The sequence below is a fragment of the Eulemur rufifrons genome, chromosome 2 (assembly GCF_041146395.1).
Source record: "Eulemur rufifrons isolate Redbay chromosome 2, OSU_ERuf_1, whole genome shotgun sequence".
Classification (NCBI taxonomy): domain Eukaryota; kingdom Metazoa; phylum Chordata; class Mammalia; order Primates; family Lemuridae; genus Eulemur; species Eulemur rufifrons.
Genome location: NC_090984.1, coordinates 96361970 through 96379323, shown reverse-complemented (window position 1 = coordinate 96379323; position 17354 = coordinate 96361970).

Genomic DNA, 17354 nt, shown 5'->3' with positions numbered 1-17354 from the left:
AAGTGTCTCCTTAAATTTTGCAAGCTGGGCACCTCACTTGCCTTGCTGTTACTCCTGCCCTGTCAGGCAGCCCTGGATCTGTGACTGCTCAGCTACTTACACGCTGTATGACCTTGGGCAAGTTACTTAACCTCTCTGAGACTTGTTTTTTCCTCTAAGCATGGGGTACAGGAAGCACACTCACCCTGCCCACATTACAGGCTGTGGTGAGGATCAGATGAGATGGAGAGGAAGGAGCTCTGGAAATGAAAAGACATTGGACAAAGGTCATATTGAGAGTGTGAGAGCCACTCGCAGTCCTCAGAGTGACAGGCCCTTCCTCCAGGGATGTTCTAGAGTCATAACCTGGTGCTCTGCCACTTTGGCCACCCTCTGTGTTTTCTGCCTCAAATGCACATGTGGAGTGCATGTTGTACTAAAATTTACATAATAAAAATAACAGGAGCCAGCATTTGCGGAGACGTACCATGCATGGCAGGTGCTAGGCTCAGCCCTCCATCACATGGTCACATCTGATAGTCCCTGCAAGTAAATACTATCATTAGCTCCATTTTACAGGTGGGAAAAGTCGGGTTCAGGGAGAAGCCACTATTCCCAACTCTACAGCTGTATACCACCGAGCCTCGACCCGGGCCTGTCTGACTGCCACACCTGTGCTCTCAGGCCCCACTCTGTAGGGGGAGGCAGATGTCAAATGGCATGCGTCACTCAGCAGGTCCGGGTTCCAATGTTCACTGTCCCCTGGGGACCCACAGTCACGGAGGAGAACATGTCTCCCCTTAGCCCATCCTTCTCTGAGGTGTCTCCATCTCATCTTGACACCCTCTCTGCAGCACCACACCCTCTCTGGGGTCACAAGCAGAGACCGGGCTTGCTTTCTGGCTCTTTTCAAAGGGGGCAACAGATGGCACCTGCACTGGGCTCACCTTCAGGTGCAGCAGCTGCTCTGGAAACCAAGTCCACGTCTGGGCTGTGTTGCTGCACGGCTGGCGGTGGGAGAAATCACTCAGGGGTGTTATTCTGCCTGATGAGTGATCTCGAAGGAGGCTTCTAAGGGCTAAGCTGATTATTTTCTAATAAGCTACCAGCCTTATTGTCTACCTGAAACTTGTGACCTTGGGGTCCGCTGTAGAAGGCACCGGGATGGTGGCTGGAGCTGGCGTTCCCCCTTTTGGTGCCTTCTATTCTGAGAGATACTGTCCATAATTATTCAGTTGCACTCCAGCAGTTCCCCTCCATCCAAGGAAGCTGTTCATTCCTGCTAATGCCGGGGGTCAGAGGGGGAAGCATGGCGGGTTCTCAGAGCTGCAGCCAGCAACAGAGCCAGCCGGGGAGGAGGAAGGAGGCACAGCCAGATGGGCACAGACACCGCTTGGATCCTACCCCATGGCCTCAAGCTGGGGAAGGAGGGCAGGGCTCAGGAAGGACTGTCCCCCCAAGCCTCATTCTTCCCCTGTCACTGACCATTTTCCTGCCCCAGTCTAGAGCACTCTGAGGCATTGGGCAGCTGGGCAGTTGGTTCAGGCAGACTTTTAGACTCAGGTAAAAGCTGAAATAGTTTTGGCTTCTGTGTTGTCCCTGACCTCTGCTTCTGTCTGTGCCTCCTGCAGCGTTTGGTTCAGTGTAGAGCAGGAGCTGCGTCTTCCCCCATGGTGGATGACAAGAGCAACCCAAATAACGCACATCAAACCCAAATGGGGAACCCCTTCAGCGTGTGGTCAGATGTTCTGGGAAGGTTCCTGGAGTGCAGGTCCACATGCAAAAGGGATTAGGGAGTGAGAACATGAACTAAGTATCTCTGGAGGATTGGAGGTCCATCCCAACATACAGGCAAAGCTGGGGGATATACATCGGTGCGACTGCGAAACCACGCACAGCCTGGTTTGGGGGCTGAGGGGACAAGTCCCACCCTGGCCAGCACTTGCTGATGGACTTGGGTGGTGACTGCCTATTTCCAGGCTTCCCTTTCCTTGTCTATGAAATAAGGGGGTTGGGCCAGAAGAATTCTTAGTTCTATGACTATCTCAGAAAGCACCATGCACAGAGCTAGCTTTCATGCTGAACGACAGGGCAGTGCAGCCAGCAGTGTTGATGCCATAAAACCCCACGAGAGTTATAGACGGAAGGGAGTTGGTGTGTCCTCTAATGATGTCAGGTGACTCACACGGACTGGTCCAGGACTCTAGAAGTTGGCTGTCTGAACATCCTTTGAAGTGGTGGTTTTAAACACTTTTATGAACTGTAGGCTGAATGAGTACGTGTAAGTCATCTCCCTGGTATGTTGCATTTTCCCAAACACGCTATTTCACATTAAAACGTGGAAACAACTGTCTTAATTTAGGCTATGCTCTGCATTTGACATTTAACATCTATTAGCTAAATGGTTTCTGTGACGTTCTGAGAATGAGTTACTGAAATTTGAGTCCCAGGGAGGTGGATTTCAGCTCAGTCCAGGGAAGACCTTTTCAGCAAGCTAAATTGGCCTTGGGAGATAGTGAGTTTCCTGTTGTTGGTAATGTTCAAACCCAAACTAGGTGCTGCCCCACCTCCCCTGAGTCAGGGAAATTGTATCCAAAGCAGCCCCCTCCTCCTCCGGACTCTCTGTGCTACAACCCTGGTTTAATATTTCAATACTTATCAGTCTCTTAAAGTGCCACGTTCATATAATGCTTGACTTGTCTGTCGTCATCTCACTCAACTTGAAGGTAAGTCTGGCGGGGCAGGAGCCTGGGCTTCTGATCACCGGTCTATTTCCAGGGTCGAGACTGATGCCTGGCACTTAGCAGACACTCAACAAATACGGAATGGATGGAATCTGCTATTGGCGTAGGCGTCATAGCTTCTGAGAGCCCGTGGTCCTAAGGAATCAGCCCTTCAAAAGCCCAACTGTGGGTGTTGGAGGGAGCCGGGGTGTCCCAAGGCTAACGAGTAGGGAGCGAGCACTGGGAATCAGGCATGTGGCCCCTCACTGGCTGTGTGTCCTTGGGGGAGTCACCCCACCCTTTTGGATCTCAGTTTCTTCATCTGCAAAAGGAGAGAGTCGGATTCAGCTATCTCGAGGCTCTTTCCAGCTGGACTACCTTGTGATTCAAGTACTCTGTTTGTACTCACTCCTCTGTTCTCAAATTGTTTGTTTGACTCTCTTTTATTAGGAGTTCTAGGCCTATTAAAACAGAAAAAAGAATTAAGTAGCCTTGGGAAGCGAAGAGTAAATACAAGTGCAAACGAATTACGGTTATATTCTGTATAACAAATTATAAAGACTACAGCTGGACTCCATGGGAACAGACTGCTTAATTGAATAATCATCAGGTTAAATATAGACAGTTAAACCCAGGCATAAATTAACATATTGAGGATTTTTTTTTTCTGATACACATTAACTACCTAACAATGCATCCAGTCACAACATACGTATTACTGTCTGATTTCAAACATATTTTATAAATGGAATCAGTTTATACTTTCTTCCTTCTCTCTGGCCGCTCCTGAAGATGGCTAGTAAGCCTGGATGATTCCATTTTACTGGCGAGAAAATGCAAAATAAGTTACTCTTTATGACAACATTGAAACAACCTTCGTTGCAGGATCACACTGTATGGCTGGCACATGTTGACTTGGAAGACACAGAGATGACTAATTTTTTTATTGTTAAGTAAGTTTTGTTACGTGCATATTCCTCTTTTGCGTGTTCCTGCAAGAGCTCTCCTCTTCTGTATCCTGAAGTGTTACCCAAATGCTACCCACAATAGCAATAGATTCAGAATCACCTCTGTGATGAATCCGTCCACCCGTGGATAGGTACTGGGTACCACTACAATGTAAAAGGTGCTGTATGGTTCAAAAAGCCATAGAGTGCGATCCCCATTCATAAAGAGTTTACATTTTAGTTGGGGAGACAAGACACAAACTAATGACACCATCAATTAACGAGATGGGATTTTGTACTGTGGGTAGCATTTTCATACTGGTATAACAAAAGGCTAACATGAGAGCAGATAATTATAGGATGGTACAGCTTAGGAGACTCTGCTAATTGGGTGATACACTTAGTGCTAAGGAGGCAGAGGCAGCCAGGGCCAGCATCTCTCTGTCTGTCTGCAGAGAGTTCTCTGGCAGCGCCACACTGGCCTAGCTCTGGGAGCTCCAGAGGAACCCTGCTTACTGCCCTGAGCCACACAGGAATTGAATGTGAGTGGCACCCCCTGGAGCTGTGTATCTTGGTGGCCCTTCATAATGAAGAACCCAGACTGCAGAGGGAGCAAAAGGACAGAGAGGTCTAAAGGTCACTGCCCATGGGTTTGAGCCAGCCCACTGACCCATTAAAATGTACTGTGCTCCACACAGTGTTTCTAAATATTTTGAGCCAGCACTTAAAAATCAAGAGATTTTGGGGCTGGGTGTGAGGCTCATGCCTGTAGTCCCAGCTACTCGGGAGGCTGAGGCAGGAGGATCGCTTGAGCCCAGGAGTTTGAGGCTGCAATGAGCTGTGATTGTGCTACTGCACTCCAGCCTGGGTAAGAGAGAGAGGCCCTGTCTCTAAAAAGAAGAAAACAAACAAACAAAAACCAAGAGATTTTAAAATAATAAGCCAGCTTTCTGGGCATCTCTTGAAACCTTGGGCTATCTGGCCACAGGGCTCATATTCCCTGTTGGCATCGGCCACGTGGGTTTAAGTAGCACCTGTTTCTTTTAAGCTGGGGCTTGTGCTCTCCAGTTTTCCCTAGTCCTCTTCACTCCCTACATGTCCCCAGAACTTTTTTCCCCCAATAGTAGAAAAATATTTCTCTGTACTCATATCTCTATCAAGAATATGAAAAATAAAAGCCTAAGAGAGCTTAAAAAAAAAAAAAACAGGCAATAGGAGAAAGCCTATTGCTTCATGCATATACAAACAAAGGGCATTTATGTTGAAGGAATGTAGCCCACCAGCCTCCCTCCTGTACCTTCCCTGCTGGGCTCCTGTGCCAGCTGAGTTTGTTGGAAACGTGTCAGGTTATGTAACAGAGGGGCATTATCTTAAGAATAGTCCTAATAGTTGAGGTTTATTAAGGGCTTATGTGTGCCAACCTTCCCAACAACCCTGCAAAGTAGGTACTGCTGTTATTCCCTGCCTCACAGGGAGGAAACAGGCACAGAGAGGTTAACTAAGGTGCCTAAGGTCACACAGCTACATGAGGGTGGAGACAGGATTTGAATGTAGGCCTGTCTGACCCCAGAACCCATGCTCACTGTTGCTCCCTCTGTTCTATGAGGCTCTAAGACAGATGCCCTTGGCCTGGGGTGATACATGTATGTAGCATGTGTGTGTATGTGTGTATTGTGTCTCCCTACTAGAATATAAGCTACATGAGAGCAAGGGCTTCAGTCTGTTTCATTTCCTACCATCTTCCAGCACCCAGAGCAGTGCTTGGCATGTAACAAGCACTCAGTAAATATCTTTGACTGTGTGTGCTGGGCAGATGACCCCTGGGCCCTTGGAGGCCGGGGCTGTGTTTACTGAACTTGTTGCTCTGAGTACCACATCCTGCTGGGGGCTCAGGTTGGGCTTTTTGCCAGATCTGGGTAGGGTAAAAGGGACAGGTAGGGACAGCCCAGCTTGCTCCACACCTTTCTGTTCTAAGTCTGGCTTTTCCTCTTCTCTAAGTCTTTCCTCCTCCACCCTCCTGAGTATGAGACGAGATGGTTGGTGGATTTCAAAGTGAAGGAAAAAGCAGTAACTGTTTACAAAGCCAGACGGTGGAGGTGGCAGTCCTTCAAACCACGTGATGGGCCGTCTTGGGACGTTTGCTCGGTGGCAGTGTGAGTGGGTGAGTGGGCAACATCTGTGCGGCTGCTTCCCTGACGAGGCTGGGAGAAGCAGTGAGACCCAGTGATGAGGGGCTTGATGACAGCAGTGGTTTTGGTGGTAGCCCTGCCCGCACTAGCAAACCCTGAGATATGGATTTGAGCACAAGCAGTCTATCTGAGGGGTGGTTCCTGGAAGCACCAATGGGTGAGCAGGAAAGTGAGTCAGAGAAGGGAAGCGACCAGTACAGGGTCTGCTATCAACTCAGTTACACCTGGGTACCTGGACCTTGATGCTGCTGGGAAGATCTGAGAGCCAGTGAGGGACACATGGCTCAGAGATAGTATATGAAGAGGGTGAGGGAGCTGGGGTATTTGTACACTAAATGCCTTCAGGCATGGGTTGAGGGCTGCTTGGCACTTCTGGCCTGCCGTAAGGCTGGCCAGAGAGAGCCCACAGGCATAGATACAGGGACTGGCCATTGGATTGGGACAGACATGCACCAAAATGGTGAGGATGAAGGGATGTGGTGGCACCAATTGCACCTGCAGCCCCTCTTCTCTCCACATAGGCTGAGCATCACGACCGGAGCCCAGACGTACTACACCTGTCTTATATCATGGAGCTTTTGCTACATAACAGACCACCCAAAAAATTAGTGCTTAAAATGACAACTACTTATTTAGCTCACAATTTGGTGGGTAGGCGATTTGAGCTGGGCTTAGCTGGGTGGTTCTTCTCACCGTAGCGGGGCTTACTTGTGCGTCTGCAGTCAGCTGGCAGGTAGGCTGAGGACTGCTGGTCTAAGAGGGTCTTGGCTGGGACAGCTTATCTCTGCTCCACGTGGTCTCTCGTCCTCCAGCAGGCTGGCCGGGGCTTGTTCTCATGGTGGCAGCAGCACTCCAAGAGAATGGGCGTGGGCAGACAAGGCTCTGGAGGGCAAAGCTTGGAACTGGCACAACATTACTTCTATCACATTCTATTGGCCAAAGCAAGTCACAAGACCAGCCCAGGTTCGAGGGGAATAGACTCCGCCTCTCAATGGGAGCAGCTACAAAGTCCTATTTAGGAGGCTAGATACAGAAGAGGAACACTTGTGGCCATTTTTGCAAATCATCAACCACATGCCCACGCCCTTAGGCATCTTGTGATCTGATGGACAATCAAAACCAGTGTTTGCTCTGCTATTTTAGACATAGTAGGAGTCAGAAGCTGTTGGCTCAAGTGTGGGAAAGTCTCTGTCCTATACTGTCTCCTCCACTGATGCTTTCTGTTAAACATTGTCCTTTCCTTTGGTCATCTTTAAGAAGGCAGTGACCTCTGAGGGATAGCACATTAAGTCTCTATTTATTGAGGCTTCTGTGTGGGTGGGAGAGCAGGAAAGAGCTCAGCTAAGTTGAATATAGCAGTTTACTTTTGAACGACTTTTACTTGCTTATCTAATAAGCATTTTTTCCTTAATAGAAGATATTTTTATAGAAAGAACCAGGTGAGTGGGTCACATGGGTTGTTGCTGCTTCCCTTGGGTTATTAACACTTAAAGTTTGCTTTTAAGCATAAGAAAATCTGACATCTACTTAAAACACAGGTGGTATTAATTTTTCTCCTTGTTAAAACAAAGAAGAAATACACTTATAAAAAACCACGTAAAAGAGCTTCGAAACAGTAGACAATGTGGCCCTGCTGTGTACCTTAAGTGGGGTGATAGGTCTTGTCAAGACGTGGGGAGAGAGACAGGTAGCTAGTCATGGTCTGTTGCATGGGCTGCCTGGGGCCACACCTCCGCCTTTGGGTCACCCCCTTCCCCACACCCCACAGCTCATGTTCAAGTGGATCTGCCAGCCTCCTGAATGTCTCTGGCCTTTTCTCCTTCACCTCACTGCTCTTCCTGAGTTACCTGTGCTGCCATGTAGAATCTATGGTGTTCCTATGGCACTGTCAGGCTCAGACGAGAGCAAAGCCGAGAGTTCTCCCAAGGTCTGGATTTAAAGGGCCAGACAGGGCAGGGAGGAGTGAGGTCCTGAGAAGCCAGCCCACCTTCAGAGGGAGGAGATCCTCCTGAACTTGGGAGCTAGACTTGCATGTGAAAAAAGGCTTTGAGCCTCTGCCCCCCATCCTCGCTCCCTGGTGGTGTGGACCTGCTGGAAGGCACAGATCACCTTCGATATTAAGACATCAAGCCTGCAGTGATTGCAATGGAAGCCCCTCCTTCTCATCCAGGAAGCCAGAAATATTCTTGCAGTATTGCTACATGGGTGTGAACTAAGCATGCTGAGTTCAATATTCCCGGCTCAGGGTTGATCTGCATGAGTGGCCCTCACCTGTGGTGCTCATGATGCATCTTGGAAGCCAAAGGGACCTTCTTCTTGGCTCTCCACATCGTTGCCTGGAGATCTTCAAATGGTCCACAAGTTCACAGCCATTGTCAACACTGATGTGGAAGCTCTTCATTTCCTCTGCTCCTCACCACCTCCCCACTTTACAAATGGAGAAGAAGGTGAAGCTCCTGGAGGTCAAATGCTTTGCCCAAAGTCTGGAGCTGGTAAGGGATGGAAACCAGATCTTTGAATTCCTGATCCAATCCTCTTATCGCAAGACCTCACTATTAATCTGGAATCTGCTCAAATATTGCATTAAAAGGAAATGATTTAGAGATTTGAGAGTTGTATCCTTCGAAATGTTATATGCTTTTAGAATTTTTCCATCACCCTTTTCAAGACATCAACCCCAATTCTCCTCCCTACATTCCTAATAGGTGAAATCTTCTCACCTGCTCCAGCCCGTACAGCTCTCTCCTTCCCCCCAGCCCCGGATACAGCCAGTGTCTTAGCATCTTCTCCTCCTCCCACTACCAACTCTGGGGGTTGGTGCCCTGTGGGGTGTTAGGGAGCTTGGGAAACCACAGGATCGATTTCACTGTAAGCATTTTGGGGAAAGAATAATACTACAAAATAGATCTACCTACTATGTAGTAGAAAGTACATTTTGAACACTAGTGTTTTTGTCTTTCACATTGATGCAAAGAAATTCTTACTTGCAGCAGCTGCTTCCAGAAACAGCCCTGGATCTTCTAGAGATGGCTCAATGTCCTCGGCAGGTGGGGGCGGTTATTTGCTGAAATATAACTCTCATTATCTGAAAGGCTCATTGTGTATCTACCATATGCCCCAGGACAATGTACTGTGCTGTTGTTTTTCTCACGTATTGTTAGATAACTTTTCTCATCTTTATGTCACTGTTAAGTTACACTGTCCTTGGAGCTGTAGGAACAGCAAGTACCTACTATGTGCCAAGAGTGGGGCTGGAGGCAAGTGAGGTGCCAGACACACACAATTTAAGGAGGCACTCAGGTGCCAACCTTGCACCAGTGGGACCCCGAGAGTGAGTGCCTGGTCCTTGGTGAGCACTGTTGTCAGCATGGTCCTGCCCTGGCTAGGTTCTTCACCTACATTTTTTCATATAATCCTTACCACTGCCTTGTTGTACGGGTGGGCAAAGCCTGAAGCACACCGTGGTGAGGAAGCTTGCCCAAGGTCGGACAGCTGGTCCTAGCAACCTGCTGGTGGACACTGACGTTATCTCATTTGGTTTTACAGCAGCCCTGAGAAGTAATTGGTCTTACATAATGTTGGTTCATGAGAGCTGATTGGTAAATTTACATGCATTTTGGGAGTCATCTGTTCAACACAGCCATTATTAAATATGAAATCAGACAAACTTATAATTAATTAAATCAGTTATATTAAAAGCAAATGTAATAACTACCCCAGGGGCAAGGCAGAGTAGCTGCTACTTTGGAGTAAAAATCCCTTCTGTGGAGGGTGGGAAGAGGCCAGCTCCTCCCTGCCCCAGCCGGAAGCCACTTCTTCCGGTCATTCTCCGGGCGGATGCGCTGTAGGAAACAACCACCCAGGCTGCAGGGAAGAAAAACACCCGCTTCCCATGCTCCCAACATCGGCAGTAGAAAGCTCCAGGCTTGAGTTCCCTTAGATCAGAAGAAACAGACCAACCACTGAGGTGACACAGTCTCTGTGGCCCACAGGCCTAGCGTGTTTTAATGAGAGAGGCTTTCACTCTGAGGCTGGGGAGGCAGCTGGTCTATGAGAGAGCCTGGCTTTGGGCACCTGAGAGGCCTGGGTTGGAATCTTGTCTCTCTCTCTTACAAACTGGGTGTCCTTGGTCAAGCCATTTCACTTTTCCTAGCCTCAGTTTTTCCCTCTGTTTAATGGGAGAATACCCACTTTATGGACTCTTATGGAGTTGTGGTTTAAAAACCAAGAGAGGCTGGGCACGGTGGCTCATGCCTGTAATCCCAGAACTTTGGGAGGCTGAGGAGGGAGGATCACTTGAAGCCAGGAGTTTGAGACTGGCCTGAGCAACATAGTGGGCATCTCTTAAAGAAAAACAAATGTCCCAGCCTGAGCAAGAGCGAGACCCCATCTCTACTAAAAATAGAAAGAAATTATATGGACAGCTAAAAATATATATAGAAAAAATTAGCCGGGCATGGTGGTGCATGCCTGTAGTCCCAGCTACTCGGGAGGCTGAGACAGGAGGATCGCTTAAGCCCAGGAGTTTGAGGTTGCTGTGAGCTAGGCTGACGCCACGGCACTCACTCTAGCCTGGGCAACAGAGTGAGACTCTGTCTCAAAAAAAAAAAAAAAAAAAAAAAAGAAAAGAAAAACAAATGTCATCTGGGTGTGGATGTGGTGGCACACACCTGTAGTCCCAGCTGCTTGGGAGGCTAAGGTAGGAGGATCACTTGAGCTCAGCACAGGAGTTCAAGTTTGCAGTGATCTATGATGACACCACTGCACTCCAACCTGGTCAAAAGAGTGAGTCCCTGTCTCTAAAAATAATAATAATTTTTAAAAAGTCATCAGCACGATGATATCCCATGCAATGATATTCCATGCCCACATGATCTTACAAAAGGACCTGTTTTTAAAATTAAGGGGTGTAGAAAGAGCAGCTGAAATGCTAGGTCTGCTTAATAGTGCGGAGTGAGTTACTACCCAGCACGACCCCCTTTCTCTGTTCTTACCATGGTCACACCTGTGTCTATGCAGCCTGCAGAGCCCATCCTCACACAGAGTGGAGGGTGTTGCCCCCACGTGCATTTTCATCTTACAGATCACATTACTCTGGGAGAAAGGGATTCTTTTTGGAAGAAATAGGCTGAACCGCACTGTGTACCTTCTGTGGGGGCTGGGGGCTGGGAAGAGAGGCAGTAGAGGACAGTGATGACAAGTGTGGACTCTGAAGTCAGAAAGCCTGGGGTTCAATCCCGACGTTGCCCCCTTGCTCCTTGCATAACCTTGGAGAAGGTACTTAACCTCTTTGAGCCTCAATATTCTCTGTGATGTGGGAATAATACAAGTGCATGTCCTCGAGGCGGGTGGCGGGGGGGTACGTTATGTGGTGGTGAGGGGACCTGGAGAGGAGGGCTGAGCGGCACTTCTTGCCGTGTGACTCTGGGAAAAATCGCCATGCGATGTGTCCAGTGGGGGTCACATCCTGACCCGTGTTACAGAGCTGTTGTGAGTTAGGGGAGGAGCAAATGAGATCTCTGCACACTGTGCAATGCTGTGAGGAGCACATAGTAAGTGCTCAACAAACGTTGGCCATTGTGGTGCTTATGGCAGGCTGTGGTTGGGCCAAAGGGCGAGGACAGAATGGAAGACGACCTCCTCTGCCCACCTGGCTCTTCCTGTGTGTCTCCAGGGAAGCTGGGTCCTGGGGTGATGAGCAGCCCTTGAGGCCAGGTAGGTCCTGTCCCCCCATCGCCAAGCCCTCCCAGGGACACCCTCCCTGTTCCTTTGCCCACATCATCTGGGCCATTGGTCACACATCAGCCACAACAGAACCACACTCACTTCACAGCCCCCTCAGTTCAGAGATTTAACTCCCTGGCCCTGGGACGTGGGGCCACCTCTTCCTACAACCTGGCCGTGTTTTCATTCCTAACTATCCTCACTACCCAGCAAGTTGGGGTTTCCTTACCTCCAGCACAGCCCCCAACACCTGCCATGCCCTTGCCGGGATGGTGGTTAACTACATATCTCTGCATCATAGAAACTGGTGGCGGGTGACTTGCTGGGATTGCTCAGCCCTTTCCCGAAAGGCCCCCCTTGGCCAGTCTCCTTGGTTCTCCGCAGCCGAGTCCTCCCTGACCGCCCAGCTTCTGGTCCACTAAGGGTGGTTGCCCTGAGGCTGGTGACTACCTGCTTGCCGTCCCTTGGGACAAGTGGGGACTCAGGCCGCAGTATACATGCTGTGTCTGAGAGAGGCCAAGGGAAAGCAGCCCGCGAGGATTATTTGGGCTGCCACAGAGCCTCCAGCCACGGGGGCCTTTCCCACACAGGAGGGAGCTTCATCTGTCTGGACTGTTTTAGGGCAGCAGGGCTTACCCCGTCCTCGCTGCGCAGATGAAGCTCATCTTCCAAGGCCTGGGCCCCACTCTGGGCTCCATGAGCTCTGTAGAGCATAGAGCACTGCTCATGGCCTTGACCACCTTAAATCAGTTTCTTTCTCCAAGTATGTGTTTTCTTTCTTTGACACCCCTGAAGGCGAGGACCATGTCCCATGTGGCATCCACATGACACCACAGTGCTGGGTGCTTCTTAAGCATCTCCTGAGGCCTTCTGCTACTTGGGTGGCTGCCTCTTGGGAGAAAGTGGAGCTCGAGAGGATGGGTCACAGGACGGGAGGTGTTGACGAAACCATTAAGGGCCTGGAGTTTGGGGTGCCGCCTAAGGAAGGTGGGCTCCACCGTGGGGACGGGGCAGTGGGCTCAGTGCCGGGGACAGCCAGAGAACTACGGTGGCCTGGACTAGGCTGGGGCATAAAGGAGAGGAAGACAATTGACCTATTTCCAAGCTTGGTCGAGTGCCATCCCTGGAGCCCTCCAGATGTCCCCTGTCTCTGTGTCAGAGTGTGGTTCCACCAGGTGGGTCTCTGCTGATCTCCAGCTGGATGGGAGGAGGTGCAGGGGAATGAGATGTGGCTTCAGGAGGGAGGGGGACTTGGAGGGTGGAGCCAGAGGATGAATCCCCTGGCCGAGAGGGACAGGGGGAGACAGGACACTCAAAATGCCACAGATCACAGAGCTTCCTGCAAGCCTGGGGACATGGCCAGGCCCTGTGCCCTTAAGGAGAAATTGAGCCCCTGGCGGTGACCAATGCTAGGTTCCAGAGTCACTCTGAGATGTTAATGGAGTTATAATCAGGTGAGAACCTGGGTTGAGTCCTGGGGCAAAAGGGAGAGTGAATAACAATCATCATCATTGTAATAAGGACCAGGCACTACTTTATGCTTGCAGGGTGTTTCCGTTTACAAAGGGCTTTCCCATCTACTAGCTCCGGAATTGGGAGAGGATTGAGGACTTTCAGTTGCCTCCACCCCCATGCACTCCCAGAAGGCCTTAACCTTGACCTTTCTCTCTCCTCCCCATTTCCAGGACTCGGAACTTGCACCGGGATCTGCTGCGTGCAGCTATGGAGCAGGGTGAGAGAAGGGGGCATGGTTCCGGAGGGTGCTCCTCCCTGCAGCCCCTCTGCCCTCTCCTCTTCCTCTCAGACGCATACACCCACACTGGCTTACCTGCCTTTCCAGGAAGGCAAGGAATGTAGTGCTTCTCTTCCTGAGTCTCCCAGAAGCGGGGAGCTCTGGGCTAGGAGGGGGACCAGAGCTCCTGTACCTTGTTGGCATCACATTTTCCTGTTTGTTTCTTCACCTTTTCTGCCTACTGCGTCCAGCCCTGGCTTTCCACCTTGCTCAGCCAGAGTCTCTGTGGGTCTGTCCGCCATGTGAGGCAAAGATCAGAACCCGTCTCCCTCTTGCCAAATGCACAGATGGCAGCCTCCATCCTCGCCTGGGTAAATGCTCCAATATTTCTCTAGGAACACACCAGCCTTTCCAACCTGGGGATTCCAGCTTCGGCAAGCCCAGCCAACACCTGCAGCCTGCCTGCGCTGCCTAGGGTAGTAACACAGAGAGGAAAGGTGTGCAGCAGTGCGGAAGGCAAAGGCTTTTGACAAGAAAGCAGGGCACATACCACAGCACGAGGATGGCCGGCTGCAGGGGAGGCTGCTGCGGTGCAGGGATGGGGCAGAGAGGGCGGACGTGTAACACCCTGAACTGAGAATGGAGGGCAAGGATGAGCACGTGGATGTACTTTGTGCAACCAGCCGACGTATCTGGAGTGTTCAGATGGGTATATATGAGTTAGATGATTCCACTTATTTAAAAACTGTGAGATCACAACCCAGATCTGAGACATTGTCCTTTAGGAGTCCCAAGAAGAATATAGGGAGCTGTGAGACGACAACAGAGCATAATAAAAGGTCCTGGGGAGGGCGCGTGGTGTAAAGGAAGGTGGGGAAGTATATGTTGTCTGTGGAAGATTCAGTGTCATCCCGTGGAATCAGTTGATCATTTCCCAGTCAAAGTCAGTAGGGAAACAGAAAAAAACCACATAATCAACTTTATTGGGACACATCTAGTGTAGAAAAATGATGTCAAAGTGTGCGTGGTTGTTCTGTCATGACAACTACAAAATCTTGGTGGCCACAGTTACAAGGTAATTTTGCATTTCTACTACACGTCCTTTGTGAGTTGGCTGTAGACTGCTCTGTTGTTTTCATTCCCAGGCTGAGAGAGTGACATTGGGACCCCTGGATCTGGGACACTCACAGTTTCATAGCAGAGGGAAAAGAGATCGACATGCTGAATCACTCACTAATCCCTACAACTTCCATCTGGAAGTGACACCTGTCACTTCTGCTCACGTTTCATTGGCTAAAGCAAGTCATATGGCCAAACCTACACTCTCCTGGGGCAGGGAAATGTAATCCTCCTCCAACGAACAATAATACAGTCTACCACCCAAGGATCGATGCTGGCCAGTTCTGCCTGAGGCCATGAGAGCCTAAATTCTTGGGAGAAACAGAGACGTCAAAATCCAGTTGGTGGACAATTGTCTTGGGATGGAGTTATAAACAAGTGTAAGAATAGCATGTAAGCTACACGAGGAAAGAGTCTTGGTCAGTTTTATTCACTGGTGTATCCCAAGGCCTAGAACAGACCCTTCAATATATAGTTGTAGCTGAATGAATTATAAATGGGTTTAGGAGGCAATTTGATCCTTCCTGCCTCAGCCAAGGAGTATCTGTGTTCTATTCCCTGATGCCTTTGGGTGTGGAGGTAGATGCACATTGAGAGAACCTGAGCTCCCTGATGAAACCAGGGACCTCAGCTTCTGCTTTGGGGTGCAGTTTTTGGCCCCTGCTTGGGTCTACCCCTGAGGTCAGCAAACCTTTTCTGTAAAAGGGAGATATTAAATATTTTAGGCTTTGCAGGCCATATGGTCACAACTTCTCAAGGCTGTTGTAGCGTGAAAGCAGCCATAGATAACATGTGAACGAATGAATTTGGCTATTAATGTTCCAATAAAACTTCATTTATAGAAACAGGCAGTGGCCGGAACTGCTGGTTCACGCTGGTGAGCCCACCTCAGCCTCGTCGCAAGGGTGGCGCTCAAGCTCTCGCTTTTCCCATGTCCTGTTCAGGAGCATTTTACTGTCATAGTTTTCTCAATCTTATCTTCATAAAATTAAATGCCACAATATAGTAGTTTCAAGGTCTCCTGATGTCTGCTTTAGGCGTTTAGGGTTTTGGTCTCTTTTAGCCCCAGGAAGCATTTCTATCCCCAACATCCCCTGACCTGGCCAGGTTTTGAGTCTTGCTGTGCTGTGAATCCTGGCGACTCCATGCCATTGGTACTTGCTTTTGGGCCATGGAGAATGGAGTCCACGCCCCCTGTTTGACCTTCTCCAAGGACCCCCTAGAATGCGGTGGGAGAAGGGAGGGGCACGAGAGGGGGGAGGAGCTTGCTTCCTCCTCTGTCTTCACAGTTCAGCTGTGAAGTGCAGGGCTGAGAAGTGCAGACATCTATTTTCTTCAGGACGTGGCTCTGAGATTTTCATTGTGCAGACCCTGCTGCCTTACAATCACAGGTTTTTTCAGGCTGGAATGCCTCTGGTGTAATGCGACAGTCTGGAGCATACTGGCCGCTGCCCCCTCTTTCTGGGTCAGTACCAGGCTTATGTAATCAGAAGTCCGAAGAGGAGAGGAGTCAGACAGTCAGACTCACTCCAGCCAACAGCCTTCCCCCGCAGCCTTCTATCTGGCCGTCCCAACATTTTAGAGCAGGAAGAGACCTTGCACCTAATGAACTCTTGTCCATCTTGATCCAATCGGATATTTGGACAGCAGGAGGACCAAAATGTAGCCCTCCTGTCCTAGATGTAGGAGCTGGAGCCTAGGACCCCAGTGGGTACGCCATACCCTTCCAGTGACCTACAGACTGCTGCCCCCCGCCCCTCCCACCTCCTCCGACAAGATAAACACATCTGAGGCCCCAGCCTGAGGGACCCAGGGAGGGGGGAGGGAGGAGGGAGCCTCCCCAGCACAATCAGAGACTCGGCCTTGACATGGGTGGTTAAGATAGCTACTGCCTCCCTTCTCCAGCTGGCGGGGAGCAGTGACCCAGGGAGCTCCAGCCACCTCGGGGGGAGGAGAAGCCAGCCAGGGAGGAAAGATAAAGGAGAAAGGGGAGGAGTATGGCCAGCTCCCACCTCCCGGCTGCTGTTCCAGCCAAGTGGCTGCGCTGGAGAAAGAACTGATAGCAGATAAGGGGCTTGCTTTCCTGTGGCCTTGTTTATACAAGCTTAGGTTCTTGCAGACTGGTCCCTGGGGGTGGGGGGGGAGGAGCTCTGTGGGCAGGGCGGTGTGAGGCTGCTGTGCTGAGGCCTGCTTTCAGCTGGCCAAGGCCTGCTCGGCTTACAGATCTTCCCCCACCCCCAGACTTCCTGCAAGAAGCTGGCTGGGCGGAGGCTTAAGCTGAAATGCAAGGCTTTCCACACTTGGAGTGGGGGGCCTCTCACCCAGAAGGCAGCGGGCATGGCAACGATGTCTCTCGATTGGCCTCTGGGGATCTGGGCATCTCAGAAGGGATTTCCAGCCACAGCAGAGCTTTTTGGTAGCATGCTTAAGCTAATTCAAGAATTCCCTGCACTGTATTCCTCAGCCTCCCTGAAACAAACTGGGTCTGTGTTGTGCTGTGTCTATAGACGCAGCCCATGCCCGCGTGGACATTCCACAGGGAGTGAGGGATTCAGGGAATCTCAGGCGAGGCAGGCTCCACTCTGGAGGCACATGGCAGGGGGCCTACCCTTCCCGGTGGTTGGGAAAGACTTTCTTCAGGGACCACATCTGAACAGAGGCTGGAAGGATGAACAGGATGGCCCAGGCAGTCCAGAGAGGCCCAGAGAGAAAGAGCATCCCAGACAGAGAGGAGACGCTGCAGGTGAAAGCATTTCAAAAGCAAAAGAGAGGGGGATGTCTTGGGGGGGGCAAGAGGGGGAAGAAAGTGGCGGTGTTTAGTGGGACCCCTGTGGAGGCTGCAGAGGTAGGCAGGGGCTAGGTCATGGCTGGGGGAGGGGGTAGAAGGCAAAAAGGGGATATAGAGAGGGGAGGAGAATGGGACCAATGGCAGACTAGTAGG